Genomic DNA, 17,701 nt, shown 5'->3' on the forward strand with positions numbered 1-17,701 from the left:
GGTTATAAGTTTCAAGGAACCTTGGAGAATTTTGACACATGTAACGGACCCATGTGGATGGAAGTGGCATTTTCCCTCTGAGACAGGATGTCAGAAGAACAGCAAACATGCTTATCAATAGAAGCTCACATATATTTATAGCTCCCATTATAAATGTTAAGCATATCTTAATTTGAGCTGACAAGTAGGGAGATGTCTGATTTTTGTGATACATCTGAAATAGCTGTAGTACCACCTAACTTTTCAATGATGCCTTGTCAAGAGTTTGCCTTAATAATTCTCCACGTGACAGGGCTACATAAATTCATGTACCCACAACCCAACCACCTCCAAAGTGACCTGGCGGTCTGGATTCATAGCTAACAATGGTCAGAATCACCAACATTCATGGTACACTTCAAGGTGGTAAATAATCTTTACATACATTTTCTTACCTTAACTTCACAACCCTGTGAGGTAGGTCCTGCTATTATCTCTGTTTTACAGATGATGAAACTGAGGCTGAAGGAGGTATTAAGTGGCTTGTCAGGGTCCCACAACTCATTAGTGTCTGAGGTAAGAGTTAAGCTCAGATAGTCTGACTCTCAACTTACTTACCCATTGTCCCTCTTAGCTGCCTGTTCAACTCATCTTGTGATCCTGACACAGTGCCTGGCACCGAGTAGGAGCTTAATAAATGTTTATTGATCTAATTTTAAAATGAAAATTATATATACTGTTCCTCATGTTACTTCAGCCAGTGGATAAGTATTTATTAACCTCATATGCTAAGTGCTGGGATACAAACAAAGAAAGGCAAACATTTAGTTCCTGCCTGCCAGGATCTCCCATTTTAATGGGGAGACAAAATGCAATCGACATGGTATGTATTCAGAAAGAAATTGCCATTTCCTATTTCAAGGATACGTTGGTAATACAACACCAGACCAGACCATCCACCTCCTGGTGGGATCTTACATGTTTAGTGCATCCTTTCTCCTGGGGACAGGTCCCAGAATCCCTGGGGATGGGTCCCAAAATCCCTGGGGGGAAGGCGGGATGAGCCCCCATCCCTTCCAGCCTGACCTCCACACTGCTGAGGGCACGTTGAGGTGTGGTTTGTCAGCGACAGGCAGTCCCTGCAATAACAAGGTAGCCAATGGCATCTCAGAAGACTTGGGTCCATCCAACTCCATATAGGACTGGATTTGTCATCGCTCCAGCTAGCTGTGAAGGAGGCACAGAGTTTGTTGGCTTCCGATGTTTGGTCAAACTACCACAGACAATGCCTGGAAGTCTTGAAGACTTTCTCCCTAATCTGGATTCTCCAATAATCTTCTTCCACTATCAACATGAGTGGGATTTCAGGAATGATTATTTTGGGGTACCTGATGAGTAAGTTAGTATTTTCAAATGCTTACGCATCAGTGGGAAACATGGTGACTGAAGGAACTAAGGAGTTTTCTGCCTGTGCAACAGTGACAACAGACTTGATTTCGACATCTGATTATGAATAAAGACAACTTGTTTCCATAGAATTATCCAAAGGCCAAACAAATCGTGCATATTGACCGTATTGGAACATATCTCTAGTGCTTTGGGTGACACCAAGCCCCCAAACAAGTAGAAAATAATTACCGGCTGTGATTTTTTAGGTCAGTTTATTTTTTTACCCTAACAGAGTTGAGATCCTACAGAACTAAGGAGCCGGGATCTGACTTTTGCTTCTACCTTCTATCTATGTGACCTTTGACAGATCCCTTATCTTCTCTGGAACTCAGTTTTCTCATCTATTAAATGAAGATATTAGACTAGATGATCTTTAAGTTCAGCCTTCAGTGTGCAGGTAACCACTGGATCTCTTAAAATTGTATGAAATAACAATTCTAAGTTTAATCTGCCTTATTGTCATCCCTCACTCTCGTAAGCCCAGACAGTCAACAAAACAATAAATTAAGCCCTGATTGGTAACATTTGCCAATTTCCAAGGTGCACATGTTCACACTGGAAATTTAACAAGTGGCTCTCCTGATCTGGCTGAAACTTGCTACAATCCATTCCTGAACCTAGCCCTAAATATTGTCAATACGAATATAGCAAAAGCATGATTCATTGCAACCAAGTGGAATTTAGGCTAAACAACCAAAGATGGTTCCATGTTAGGAAATAGCCAATATACCTCATGTCAATAAGTAAAGTAACAAAAACATCTTTTTATATCAACAGAAAAGCCTATCTGCTTTTGCTTTTTATAAACCCTAGAAAGTAACAGAATAGAAAAATTTTTATTTCATTGGATAAAAATATTACAAATGTTACAAATCAAAGCTCGATTTATTGTGTTGTTGACTGTCTAGACTTAGGAAAGTGAAGGATAACAACTTATGTAAAATATTTGAAAGCAAGAGCCAAGATCATCCACAAAAGGAAAAAACTCAAGGCATTCCTACTGAACTCCAATCTAAAGCAGAGAGCTCACAGTCCTTACCTTTGTGCCACATCTAAGTTAGCAACAAGATAGTAAAGGAGTATGCCTGCCTCACTAACAAATGGGGGGAAGCCTCTGTCTTTGCAGTTGACACACTTGAATGTCCAGACCTGGGCTGGGGAACCTTCAGTCTCAAGGCCACATGTGGTCTTCTAGGTCCTCAGGGACAGCTTCATGACTGAGTCCAAGTTTTACAAAACCAGTCCTTTTATTACGGAGGTTTGTTCTGGGAAGTCCACACTTGAGGACTTAGAGGGTCACATGTTGCCTTGAGGTCAAAGATTCCCCACCCGTGAGAGAAAACTAAAAAAAAAAAAGTTCAAGCTCTCTAACATAATCACAAAGACTTAAAAATAATTAAGGTAATACATAACTTCATAAAGGTATAAAATAAAATACTAAAAATCATCTGTGTTTTAAAGCATTAAAAAAAACCTTAAGGAAAAACAGAAGAAAAATCAAATGCCATATGTAATGAATGAATATATCGAATATTTGGCTGGTAGCCCACCAACGCGCACGGGAAACTTAAACGAAAGTGTCATTTAAAATAATTTTAACAGAAATATGGGAAGACGGGAATAAATAGAATAACACGCTCTGCACATGACTAGGTCAAACCAAGAAGATAAAAACGCTATCTGAATGACTCAGATAACAATCCAAATGCAAATGGCCTGCTTCCTAAAAGCAGATAAAATGAGGAACAAGGAAAACCAGCAAAAAAACTGACTGGACCTTGGCACAACAGTGTTCAAAATGTAGGAAGCAGTATTAATAATAGTTATATATATATATGCACTATAGAGAGTGGAACTCTGGTGGGCTGGCCACATTGCTCGAATGCAAAATCTACACTTGCCAAAAAGACTATTTTATGGAGAACTCACATGGGGCAGGCGATCACAGGGCGCCAGAAGAAACGATACAAGGGCACTGTCAAGGTCTCTCTCAAGAAGTTTGGAGTTGACTGTGCAACATGGGAGACACTGGCACAGGACCACTCAGCATGGCGTGCCCACATCAGAAAAGATGCTGTGCTCTATGAGCAAAGCACAACTGAGACAACAAAAAGTAAACATAGAATGAGCCAATTTGGAGTGACCACCCCAATTATTCACGAGGACTACCTGTGCCCACACTATGGCAGAGCATTCCGAGCTCGTGTTGGTCTGATCAGCCAGTCGGACACGATGAAACTGACTTTATCATGGGGATGTCATTTTGGTCCTCTTTGAGAATGACAACAACCAGCCAACCAATGGGTATCAATATTATAAATCAGGAGTTGCCAAACTAATTTGTTCTGTCTAATAGACGATTTTGCCTACTATATTGGTTTTTGTCTATTAAAAACAATAAATTATTTTTAATGATGAAAATAGGCCCCTGGAATAAAATGGAGAATCCAAAAATAACAGTAAATATGTATGAGAAATTAATGTTTGATAACGCTAAGATTATGAAACATGTGGAAACGATTTAATGTTCATTTATTTTTCTGATAAAATTGTACAGCAGCATGGCAAAACAAAGTTTAGATTCATACTTCATATTATGTAATAAATCCCAATGTGATAAACATGCATATTAAAAATATTAAAGATATGGAAGAAAAAATATATCTATCTCAAATGTAATGAGAAAATATTTTATTTATCAAACTGAGATATTGTAGACAAAATAAATACATATGATTATTTTAAACATAAATCCTTTTCAGTCAGCTCTACAAGCATTTATAGGTTCCCTTCCTTCACTGACCACACAAAGACATGTTTTTACAAAATGATCCTGGCTTTCAAGCAGGAGAGACATAGGGATAACTTTGTTTATAAAAGAAATGAGTAGGTTTCAGAGGAAAGGCTTTAGCTCGATGGGAGGAACACACAAGACCTCTTGCAAAAGGTACAAAAATAAGCTGACTCTTAAAGGAGCCAGGGAACCAAGAGGCAAGGAGGGAGACATTCCAACTCTGAAGGATGGCGAGCCAATGAGTGTCCTGGAAGAGGTACAGTATTATGGAGGCCAGTGTCTGTGAAGGCAGAAAAGTGCAAAAAGTCTGGAAAGGAGGAAGGGATCAGGTTATGCCAAACAGAACTTTTCCTATTTGATCCTTGAGGTAATAGGGAGCCACAGAACATTTTGCAAGAGGAAGATGACATGGTCAGACCTGCACTTTATGAAAAATGAGTGGGGAGCTTAGTGGAAGATGGATTGGAGTGGGGAGAGACTTGAGATGGTCAGTCAATAAGCATTTATTAAGCACTTACTGTATGTTCCAGGTACCATGCTAAGCAACTGGAAAAGACAGACAAGACAAAGCCTCTGCCCTCAAGGACCTTCCAATCTAATTAGGGGAAGGTGCAACATGAAAAGAAATTATGTACACACAAGATGTGCACTGGATACACTGGACACCATATCAGAAAGAAGGCATGGGGATGAAGAGAGGCTGAGAAAAGATTCCTAGAGAAGATGGAATTGTAACTAAGAAAGTTAGGGAGGTGAGCAGGGGGAGTGGAGGAAGAAGGCTTGGTTGAGAGCCAGAGAGAATGCCCAGGATAGAGAGGCAGAATAGGTCACTGATGCAACAATATGTGTTAGGGAGAAAGGAGTGAGAGAATTGGATGAGCAGGGCGGGACACAGATTATTTTCTATCTAAGGGAGCTGCCTCCGTGCCAGAGTTGGGCATCTTCCTGGCCAACCCTCCATCCACTATGCGCATCGTCCTACATAGTGAGGAGACACCAAACTGCTCTCAGCCTTTGGCCTAGTGGTCCCAGGAATGGGACTGAATCTTAAGGATTCTGTTTAAAGAAAAAAGGATGATAACACTTTCATAGCTGCTTTTGGCGGGGGAGGGGAGGTGGATAACGGCGAAAAGAGACTAACTAAGGAATGGTCACATAAATCATGGTTTGTCAAAATAGAAAAAGTGTCCAGAAAGTGACCAGTAGGAAGACTTTAAATAGAAATATGGAAGGTCTTGTCTGCAGTGGCTCAATGTGGGAAGGAAACCACACATTAAATACGGTGCTAATCAACATGACACAGCATATTCTTCACAGTACTTAAATATACATGCACATCTACAGGCGTTGAATTGAGCCCTGAACCTGGAATCACAAACCCAGGTTGCACTGCCAGCCATACAAAGAGCAGTTACAGAATCACAAAGCTCAGCAGCCCCCACAGACACTCAGAACTGGAAGAGCCATTGGAGGCTGCCATCTTGTCCAGCTCAGACCTGAACACAGACTCCCTCCACATTTTCCATCCAACCTCCTCTGCTCTATAACCTGAGTGGGGAGCCCCCCCATTCCCCTCGTTGGCTCCAATTTCAAGGATCATGGGAATCCAATGGGCACTCAGTTCATCCTAATCCCATTTTATGGATGAGTTGAACTGACTTGCCTCAGGTTACCAGGCAGGAAGTACTGAAGCAACAACTTTGAAATATGGATCTTCTGAACACAAATCCCAAGCTCTTCCACCATATTCCCTCTTTTAGGAAGCCTTTCCTTACATTGAACTGAATTCTGCCTCCCGGTCATGTCTAGAGCAGTGTTTCTGTCCTCAGGGGCCAAGCAGAGCCAGTGTAATGGCTCTCCCAATAGACCATGGTGAACTGAAGCATCATTCAGCCAGAGGCAGAAGGGACACAAGGGGTCATCAGTCCCGCTTCCATTCCAGGCTACACTCTGGCCTTCCTGCACTTCTCTGTCCAACACAGAAGCCATGTCTACTCAACCCCTGGTCTTCTCTCAGTGGAAGGTCCCACCCCCCTGAGACCTCTCCCTCTGACTGGCTAGTTTCATCTTCAGGAGGGTAGCCAGGCCATGCCCTCTAATTAGAAATCTTTATCTGCCCCACCCCCTCCTCTCCAGCTTCCTGTTTGTTAGGTGTTGTCTCATCATGGAACAGGCCCAAACACCAAAAAGAAGCAGGGCAGAAGGAGCACAGAGGGATGGGGGCCATGAATGCCCCCTTCCTAAAACAGGAGCATTGAGGCAGCAGGCACGAAGCCAACTGGGGCTGTGCAGTCTGGGTGGGTCGCCTGCTTTAAAACCTCAGCTTTTAGGCCAAAAATTCCTTTTTAAGAAGGGAGTTACCAGGCCCTCAGTACACCGTGAGCACTCCTTAAGTGTCCGTAGTTTAATGACAATGCTGGATATTTATGAAGGGTGTGACAGACCTTCAAAATTGGGGTGAACAGACCAGGCCTGACCCATTTCTTAGACTGCCCAAGCTTCAGGTTCTGGGGCTGTTGGCTGGCAGCGATAAGTTCAAGGGGTCTAACCTGGGACAGAAGAATTATTTGGATGGAAAATGAATGAAACCGCTCACAAAGTGAGGCCGCTGATTGGCCAACATCACGATCACCAGAGAGCTCCAGCCAAAGCAGAGAGGACCTCAGTCTGTGCCCTGACCAAGGCCCCGAGGGCGGTGATACAGCAGAATATAATAAGGTTTGGGGGAGGGGAACCTTGACATTGTCACTGTTTTTCAAACACAAGTAACGCACTAAAAGAAAACTCTCTGCCCCATCCAGACCCTGGGGCTGCACATTCAACGTCACTTTGCCTGGGAAAGTGCCAAGAGTTTCTGCAAATTATGACTGAGCTTCCTTCTGAGAAGAGTCCGGGGGTGATCCAGCAACATCCAGCTCCTCAGCAGGAAGGCTAAAATGGAATGCAGGCTTCCAGATCCGAGTTGGGAGGGCAATGAGGATGCAGACAGAGGGAGAAGCCCCAGGCTTGAGTCCCACCTCTTAATCTCATCAGCTGAACTTCACCAACCTCAACAACTTTTCCACGGATGATGCTTTCTTCAGCTGTAAGGTCTGAGTTTTGAGGGGCAGTAAGTTGAGCGCCATTTTCTCAACCATTTTGGTGTCCCAGACTCCACTGGTGACGTGGTGATGCCTACGAACCCCTTCTCAGATGAGGTTTGTAAATATATAGGATAAACTACATTGGATTACCAAGAAACCAATTATATTGGAATAGTCACCAAAATATTTACAAGACAAGTTGGTGAATTCCAGTTAAGCACACCTGGGCTATACAAGGGTCAGCTGTTAATACTCTAATCCACAGATGGGAAACCTGTAACACAGGCCACAGGTAGCTTGGCCCTGTTCTTAGGTTACCAAGACCCACAACCTTGGGTCAATGCTGAGGACCTAGTCCAAGAAAGTCATGTGCCCCTATCTGGCTCCTCCAGGTGCATTTCTAATATATCGATGCTACAGCTTTAGTCTGAGCTAACTCATGGGGCGGTGTTAAGGGTCCTCAGCTCCCATGCTCAAAGTCATAGCTTGAGTGTTAGAAATAAGATGGTCTTTATTTCACCCCTCAGAAAATGGAAGATACACAAAAGAATCTCTGGGGCCCACAAGCAGAGAACACTCACAAAACACTTAGGGTCCTGTGCATTCTCCCTGACAGAGAACCAAATTTGGGGTTACTACCAAGGTGACCCTTGAACACGTTGGTGAGTGGCTCTTTCCCACAAAGTCCTCTAGATCCCTCTTCCCCTCACACATAAAACTTGTAAAATGGCCCTGTGCTTTAGACTCCCTCCCTCCAAAGACTTTGGGAGCTGCTAAACAAAAACCCCTTCTAATTCTCCCCAAAGTACCTGAGCAGTTCACTGGTTATGCTGTCTAAGGATGACATGACTCAGAACTTCATGGAGGAGATCCTGCCTTCTCCAAAGAACAGGCTTCATCAAGAAATACCCTTCTCATTCTAGAAGGCTCTAAGTCTACTAACTCTACAACTTGTCAACTCTTGAAGCTGGGGTTCCCCATGAGGTGACCCTTGAGGCTGCAGCTCCCAGAGAACCAACACCTCCATTTCTGTCAGGTATTCTCCTTGCCCAGCTCCTGCCATCTTGGAAGCCCACCTGCAGAAGGTCTTCTCTCAGACCAAGTTCCAAGGACATCTAGCATCCATGTGTCACTGCCCCAAGGTGGATGTGGGGTACAAGTTGTTCCCTGTCCCCCTTTCATGTCAGTAGCTGCTCAGTTGTTTGCTCCATTGTAACAAAAATATAAGAAAGTGAGTGGGTCTCTCAGCTTGTCTTGGGAGATCCCAGGAAGGAGTGATCCTTGGCCAAGAGTTTTTCCTCTTGAGTTCTGGTCAGTCCAGGTCTCCTTGACTGGAAGGGGCAGGAACACATGTAGCACAGTAGGCTACAGGCTATCTTTTTTCATCATTAAATACCCAGAATGAAGATTCTCTCCATGAGTGTTCCACATGGGTATTCACCCCATCAACAGTGTCCTCAAAACAAGGGTAGTATAATCAGGGCTTTTCTCAGGGCACAAAAATTTAGGGGAGGGGGCCCAAAAGTAAAACGTGCACTCCAGAAGCTCCATTGTAACTAGTTTCTTATCCCTTACCCCCTCCCCAAGCAGTTAGCTGAATTTGTATTATTTTTGCAGCATGAATTACAAAGTTGGCTCAAGGGCACATTGGTGCTACTTGCTAATTATGACTCCACAGAAAACCTCTAGAATAAGTAAAATCTAGATAAAAGTGTCTAGAGCTGGGGCAAGGTTAGGAGCCCACCGCCATGATGACTGACTGCATCCAGACTTCCAAGGTCAGCTTGTCTCGCTAACCTGCAGCCCAACTTTCCCCTCCCCCAGAAGGGGTCAGAGACTGTCAAGGGAGGTGATGCCCACCCATGACCCCCGCCTGGACTCTGGACTGTGGTACTTGAGGGAAAATCCCCTCAACAGAATGTTAAATTCCCTGAGGGCACTTTGCCTCTCCATCCCCAGAGCTGAACAGAGTTGTGGTTGACAGGAGGCACTGAATAAATGCTTGTGACTGAAAGGAATTGTAGATGCTGTAAGGGGAGGAGGACCGATTCCAAAACACTTCACACACATTGGTGGCAGACACATTTTTCAAGTCGGATTTATTTCATTTCAGTCATTTAACAGTAATAGAATTACAGTCAATGATCCCCCAAAATTCCACTTACTCTTTTCATGACTAATGGGTCACATAAAGAAGGCTATAGAATGACTCTTCCAGTGAGGGCTGAGGATGCTCCCTTTGGCACCTAGGAATGCATAACTATGTACATGCTCCTAGAGCTAGAGAGAAGAACATTTTCTCCTCTCTATTCCTTGGAGCACTCAGGAGAAGGAGCCAAACAGTCCTGGCTCTGGTCACTGGCATTGGCACCATCCCTAAGTGGGGCTGGCAGCTCTTTGGGATTTCAGGTCTCCAGAAACTCATCAATCTGCTGGATGAAAATGGCTTCTCACTCAGCATCCCTCTGGCGAGAGAGGGTGGAGGGTGGACAATGGGGAGCTCCTCTCAGATCCTCCACCCTTCAAGGAAGGGTGCCCAAGGAATCCTCCCCATTATTTCCCTCCTGAATGCTCTCCTGGACTTGGTGATGTCCAGAAACTCACCATTTTGTAAGATGAATTTAACTCACGTCCTCAGATCACTTCCTATTTCTCACTGGGTTACAAACTTCCCCAAGCTCCTGGGCAGGGTATGTCCTCACCCCTTTCAGTTTTGTATGTGTAGTCTCCCCTCATTAGACTATGAGGGACTAGCATACTTTTCTTTGTGTGCACAATACCCGGCACATAGTAGGTATTATTAGATATTGATAGACTCCAACTCTATTTATCCTACAGAAAGCTGTCTGGGAATCATTAGAGAACAGAATGGGAGGTGGTGGTGGAGGGGGTTACAGTCCTACAGACCCAAAACCACAGGCATACCAGAGAGTTGAATAAACAAAATAGACTTTCTGAACCTAAAAATGGGTTAATGACCTAGAAGAGTCCCATTCCTGGAATAAACCTATATATAGGAAGTACCACACTCTCATGGGCTGAACGAAAGCCACACTCACAACCCAATTAAAGTTAATGTATCTAAACAGTCCAGCAGAGAGGCCAAGAGAAAAGGGGGACAGTTTTCTACCTGGGTAAAACCAATGCCCTGTAGGAAGCGTGTTGCCACCAGCTGTCACACAGGTTAGTGACAGACTTAGACAATGAGTCCAATTAGGCTAAACTCATTTTCCAAATTGCACTGATCTATTTTCTTTTTAGGCAACATTCAACAGAAACAGGGATACTTTCAGTACTAGTGGTCTGATCAATCACCTTCCTTGCGTTTGTGAGCGATGAATTCCTTTGGTTAAGATACCTATATTGGAGTCCCAAAGTAAATCATGTTCTATGCTCCAGGAAATTTCGTTGTTACGGAATAGAATGGGTGGAATCTCTTCTTCTCCTGGTCTTTAGGGGTTTTCAGGTATCCCTCTAAGTTGACCACACAAGATCTGTGTCTTGCCTTTGTGTTCCCAACAGTGTGGGAATGCCTGGGTGAGGACACTGTTTGGCTGGGTGACAAGAAGGAACTAATGGACTTTCGTAAGCTGGCCGTTTTGTTATAAGTGAAAATTTCTCAATTGAACCGAGTCCAAATTAGGCTAATGAGTCCTCCTTTCTCTCCTACCAAGTGGTGATAGCTGGAAAAAAGACAGTTAAATTTGTGTCTTTGTTATGTCAGTCTCCAATGTTATCTCACAGGCTTCCCAACTACCAAGTTTTCTTCTTTTATTGAGAAATGGATTTTTCCTTCAAGCAGAACAGCCTCGTTCTCTCTCAAATTGTTTTATTTCTCCCACATCTACAAGACCCTTTTGGTCTCTGACCTGCCCTTGCTTTCCATTAGAGACCTTTCTCACACGTGCCTTAACCTTCGGTGACTGGTATGCTTGTAAAATCGCAGCATGTTTACTTAATGGGATTTTTTTTCATCTTTGGTCTTTTTGCTTCTCTCTCATTTTGACACTGAACTTGACCCTGCAATTTCTCAGATGTTCCTCATGACTTGACATGTTTTGTGTGCCTTTCATGCCCTTAATTACTTTTTGTACTTTGGGGTTCTTCTATGTTGGCCTTGGATGATTCCAGTGTATTGATGAATGTGGGACTGCCTCTCCCCTGGGAATTCATTCGTTTACCTTGAAACACTTTTCCAGCCATTTCCAGGAGCCACTTAATGTTATACCTGCCTGTCTTTTCCAAGGAACCACTGTGAACCATCTCTAGATGTGGAGCCCAAAGACAAGGAGCTAGGAGGACCATTGTTTCTAAACCAAGTCCCAAGTCTTCTGACCAGTTATACCGAGAAACCTGCCATGATCAAGGTATGGGCGGGAACTTCTGTCAAGGACAGAGAAGACATTTGAGGAGAATGCTGGGTGCAAGAAGGACATGGTCGTGATTCACAGGGATGTAAGGAAGTAAATTAATGGAGATGCCAGGTTTGGGAAGCATGGGAAATGTTTCAATTGCGCAAAAGGGAAAATTTAAGGTAGTGAACAAAATTCAACCAACACCAGCAAACTGGAAAGGAGAGGTTTACAAGAACATCCCTTTTGTTGCAAAGCTTGTTGAAAAGATCTCTAAAACTGGCTTTGGCAGCCTCTAGCCTGAATGCTGAATGTGATCTGAAAGCCAGTTGTCCTGGGTCTTTGGACCAGTTCCTGGCACCAACTTCCCTCCCATCCACCAATTCCGAGAGTGAGAAGTTGGAGTGAGCTCTGATCCCAGCCCTTGCACTTCACACGTTGGCCTCAGGTGCCAAAGGAGAAGGAGAGGGCACCTTTGAAAAAGGCTGGCACCAACCCCCATCCTAGAGTGATCTAGTATAGTTATCAGCCTTCCTGCAAGTACGCAGAATGCTTTGATGTTTCCAAAACACCTATTTTTACATACACACACATAAATACATATGCATACATGTGTATATATATGGCTATTTAATTTAAATAATTGAATCATCATTATTAAAATTATTCCATTATTTTAAATATAAGTAAAACCAAATATATTCATTTGCATATATTATATGAAGTATTTACATATTTAAAATGAGATCATGTATATACACACACATATACATATACATACACACATGCACACACTTCCTGTTTTGATCCTGATGAAAACGTGGGGAGGTAGGTGCTGTTATCATCCCTTTTTACAGATATGGAAACTAAGGGACAGGGAGGTTAAGTGACTTGCCTAGGGTCATACAGCTGAACTCAGGCCTTCCTTTCTAGGCACTGTACCACCAACTGTATCCTTTTTTGTTAGTTCAGGATGTCAGTGCCTCCAAACTGTCTTAGGAACATGAAGACAGGTCCTTGGGGATGTGAGCCAATGCCAAGCTTCTCTAGTTCCACAAGAGAAAGGTGTTCACACTTTGTAAAAGGATCTCTTTCTTATTACATTCTTTTTTTCTAATTAGCTCCCTTCTACCTCAAGCAAGGACAGACTCACCACCTCTGCCAGGGAGCTTAGCATCCTGTGCACAGACAAAGATTGGACTGTCCTGGGATAAACCTAAGAGACCAGAACCAAATAAAACTCCTAGGAGCAGAGCAGTGGAAGGACTGCAGTCAGCCCAGGTCACAGAGACTCCTCTGGGTCCCAGGTTTGACGCTGGATGTTATGCCCAAGTATGGCCTACAGCTTAGCACCTCATTGACCTATTCATTAGCCCTTGTTTCCTGTCTGGTTTGTATGGGGTGAGGGTGAGCAGTGGAAGGCACTCCCTCCCAGTCCCCCACCCTCCTCCTTCCTGAACCGTCTGCTCTGGGCTGCAGATTCTGCCCAGACAACTTCACTGGTTGCCTGGTTACGGGGCAGCATGTCGCACTCCAGCTACAAGTGACATTTCTTTGTTGTCTCTCCTATTTGCTGGAACAATCCTCTTACTACCACATTTTTTAAGAGACAGTTGAAAGGCTGAGAGGCAGCCCAGAGGACAGTCTCGTGGGGTGGCTCTGAGGCTGGTCTCCAACGTGCTGGTCCTCCTGCCTTCACTGGGCAAACTAGGTCTTTGCCCATTGTATCTATTTTGTATTTACTTCTCTAACGGCCATGAGGAGTATTTGTACAGCACAGCACACCGAGGTGTGCAAAGCACAGGGTGTCTCTCCTACAGAACAAAGAGTTCCTTTAGATCAGAGATGGTTTGCTTTCTATTTCCAATGCCTAGTACAGTGCCAAGAATACAGCAGGTACATAATGAAATCTTGTTGGCCAAATAAATGAGGAAGGAAGACCTGGGTTCAGATCCTGCCTCTAATACTCCCTCTATCTTTCTGGGGCCCATTCTGAATACCAGCCATTCAGATCCTACTTGCTCTTCCACCCAAAACACTCCATCTTCCACCTCTGATCTTTGCACTAGCTGTACACCATGCCTGGAATGCATTGCCTCCCCACCTTTGCTTCTTGGAATCTCTGATTTTCTTTAAGAGTCAGCTCACAGGTCATCTTCTTTATGATGGTCTTCATGGTCCCCTCAGATGCTAGGGATACCCACCATCCCATTTTCTCTTCATCTGGTACATACTCTGTACCAATTCTGCCATTAGAATATGAGATCCCTAAAGGCAGGACTCATTTCTCTTTTGCTTTCCCACATGGGAAGTACTTCTGATGGATTACTTTCTAACCTCTTTTTCCTCAAAGTCTACTTTTCTGTGGTTGTTCAATAAGGCAGCTTGCCTCTCTCTTCAATCCTTTATGCCCCTGCCCCCCTAATCTCACTGGGCCATGTGCTGCCTCTACACATTAAGGGTAGCTTCACTTCAGAGACTCTTGGACAGACCTGCCAAAATGGTGCCAGGAACAAAGGTGTGCAGCCATGCAGATGGCTGGAAGGTGGATAACATGGAATCCTGCTTACATAAGGTACATTCCACATGTCTCCCAATGTCAGCAAGGGAGAATCAGCAGGAACAATTTCATGGCCAGGAATGACAGCAGGCTTGTCCATCTGTCCATCACTGCAATGAGCTGCCCACCAGTTCTCCACAGGAGGTGGTCATGACAGCATACCACTAAAACAGGATGGTTGCCATTGTCAAGACAAGCCAAGATATGGAGGAAAGGTGGGGAAGAGAGCTGACTCAACAAAGCCCTTGCCCAGAATGGCCAAGCTGCCTGGCTCCTGCCAGGGGCCTGAGAGGGCTGTTTTCCCTCATCCCTTGGTCCCACCAAAATAATACCAGTAACTCAGATTTATAGAGACTTTATGGTTAACAAAATGCTTTCTGCAGAAAAACCTTATAAGATAGGTGGGGCCACTGCAATGGTCCCAGTTGTTTACATGAGACAACTTGGGCCCAGAAATGTGAAGGAGATTGTCAAAGGACACACTCCAGCTTGTGTTAGAGCCAGGATCTGAAGTCAGATCTTCTTACTCCTAACATCATCCTCTTAGCACTGCACTGCGATGTCTGCCCTGCCTCCCTACATATATATGTATGGTGTGTATGCATGTATACAATGAGTGTGGTGTACATGTGTACATATATGTAGTGTGGATTGTACAAAAAGACAGAATGCCTCTCATGACACTTTATTCGTTTCATAATTGCTCAGTGCTATCTACCTACTATGCATGATCACATCAGCAGTATCTGAGATCAAGAATCAAGCCCCCATGTCTCTCTCTTGTCCCCTTCTTTCTTTCCTTCTGTCTCACTCCACTCCTCAAACGTCATGGCATCATACACTCAGACCCAGAAGGAACCTCAGAGGCCACCAAAACAACGATTCTCATTTTACAGATGAGGACACCAAGCATCCATTTAGTGACTTATCCATGGTCTCCCCACCAGTAAAGATCAGGGGAGGATTTGAACCCAGGGCTTCTGACTCCTGAGCCAGGGCTCTTGACACCAAGGTCAGCCCCTCAGTCACCATATTCTGCTGCTTCTGAACACCAACATCACTATTTATCATGAGTCAAAAGTCCCTAGGAAACAGAGAGAAAACCCTCACTCTCTTGCAAAGGGAGTGGACTGAAGAGGGGAGGGGTGAGAATGGGGCATCTACCCCATAAATGAGTCCAAGAGAATCACTTAAGCTGTCTTTCATCCAGTGAAGACCTAAAGAAGCATTAATTGTGGCAAGTAAAAGTGGAAGGCATTCTGAAGGAAGCAGGCTGATATTTCTAGGATGGGCAGGAATGAGCTGCCTAAAGGCATGATGTAGGGGGACAGGGGAGGGGAAGCCACCAAGGTCCCACTCAGTCACTGCACTTAGTTTTCACCTTGAGACTGAGGTCAAACTCCAGAGCCCATCGCGTGGTCAGTTCTTTGGATGTCCAACACCATTTCTCCATGGAAACAGTGAAGTCTTATCCATAGAAAGAGCAGCAAGGGAGCTGCACTGCCATTTGGTTGGCTCTGGTGCCCTAAGAATCCTGGGGCCTTCCCCTCTGCCCCGAAGCAAACCTTTCCTGGCAGTATTAATCCCCACATTAGAACAGTAAGTCTTTGAGAACAGGGACTATGGAAGTTTTTTATGTCCCTAGTACTTGGTGCAGGGCATGCATGGCATACTGTAGGTGCTTAATCAATGCATATTCATTCATTCATTCACAGAACAAGTGGCCCTTCAGCTTCTAAGTCTTTCAGTGAAGAGGAATTCAGACTGTTTGACGCTAAGATAACTGTTAGGAATGTTTTCTTTACATCAAACTGAAATCTGATTCTGCTCCTGGTTCTCCCCTTGGCACTTTGGAGCCAAACAGACCAGTCTAATTTAAAACAATCTTTCAATGCCGTGGAGTTGGATCTCATGCCCTGTGGAGCCCAAGTCCCATTCAAGTGCTCTTTCCTCCAGGCTGAAGAGTCTCTTGTTTCTTCAGTCACGGGAGAATTCTCACTTTTTAATATTACATCTAAGGACCAAGGTTGTCCAGCATAGCATTTTATCAGCTGCCATTTTGAACTTGCACTTAACACATTCCCCCTAGTTCTGCACAGGGAGGGAGAGATTGCCCTTAATGAAGAATGCAAATACACCACGTTTGGTTTTTAGGGGTTTATTGTGTGTGCGTGTGTGTGTGTATGAACTCCCTAGCATGGGAACTCCTCGGACACAGATCACCACTCTCCAGTGGTCTAAAATCTCAGAGAGCTGGCTCCTGAGCACTTGCAGAGTGTCCCATAGCCAACATGTGTTAGAGAAAGGACTCAGTCCAAGCCTTCCTGCAATCTACTTCTCCATTCGTGGGCTCTCAGAGTTCCAATCCAGAGGACACTTAGAAGGATACAAAAATCATGAAAGATGTTTGAGATAGAAAAGCCAAAATGAAACAGGACCTGCCTTCAAGAACCTTACGGTCAAGTGGTGAAGGGCCTAGGAGGCCAACATGCTGGCCAAGCCAGAGGAGGAAATGCAAAAATACACATTTACAAGACAGTACAAAGTGATGTCAAAAGGGAACAAGCCCCGAAGAAAGAAGGTTTTGAAAGGAGCTCTGTAGGAGGAAGCCCCTGAGCTGTGCTTACAAAGGAGTTACTTAGGAAAAGGTGGGGAGACAGAGCACTCATTAAACAAGGGGGAGAAGCAACACACGCCCTGTGGATGGGGCAGGCAGAGAAAAGCAGAGTCACAATCAATTCAGACTCAGATTCTCTGTAAGCTCCTATCCTCCTTTTTAAAAGCCAGAGAGGGAGCTCTGAGACCATTACCCTGAGGAGGTGGAGGAAGGGAAGGCATCACCCCAGCCTTGCATGACTGCAGGTTAGAGCAAGGCAAAACTTTGGCTCCAATGTCCCCTAGAGTTCTTCTGGTGCTTCATCTCCCCCAACCCATCGGTGCATTTTCTGTTGAATTACAATTCAATAAAAAGGCTCAAGGATAACCAGCCACTTCCTTCTCCACTCCTGGATCCTCCCCTTAAGATCCCTGGATTCCACCCTAATCTGTCCCTTGGCCTCCATTCCAGCAGGCGGAACTAGCGAAGGGCTGAGCTTTGGTCTTTGGGTTTGGTTTGGGGGTCCACTGTGACTCATGGTGGGATGACCCCAAGCTGGAGAGCCAGCAAAGAGTCAGCCTTCCCCTCACTCCCTTTCTGGAGTTCCCTGAGTCCTCCAAGCCTGGCTCATCACCTTCCACTGACCTGTCCTCCAGGCACCATAAGGCACCACATGCTAAGTGACTGTGTGGTTCCCAGAGCCAAGGTGTGAAGTCTTCAGCCTAACTTACCTCTCTCTTGGCTCTGTCTTGACTCCTTTGGCACTAAGAGTCTGGCACCCAGGACACTGAGAAGGTAAGGTTTGCCCATGGTCACACAAAGCTGAGAGGTGTCAGGAGTTCAATCTAAAACCTGAGTCTCTCTTCCTGCCCCTATCCAAGATACCAC

General features: G+C 44.6%; 1 protein-coding gene across 11 annotated transcripts in view; it reads right to left on the reverse strand.

Annotated features, from left to right (window-relative positions):
• SLC44A5 (solute carrier family 44 member 5) overlaps positions 1 to 17,701 on the reverse strand; it is a 371,344-nt gene that overhangs the window by 282,821 nt on the left and 70,822 nt on the right. The window lies entirely within an intron of this gene.

This window comes from Notamacropus eugenii, chromosome 2, assembly GCF_028372415.1.
Source record: "Notamacropus eugenii isolate mMacEug1 chromosome 2, mMacEug1.pri_v2, whole genome shotgun sequence".
In the NCBI taxonomy this organism is placed as follows: Eukaryota; Metazoa; Chordata; class Mammalia; order Diprotodontia; family Macropodidae; genus Notamacropus; species Notamacropus eugenii.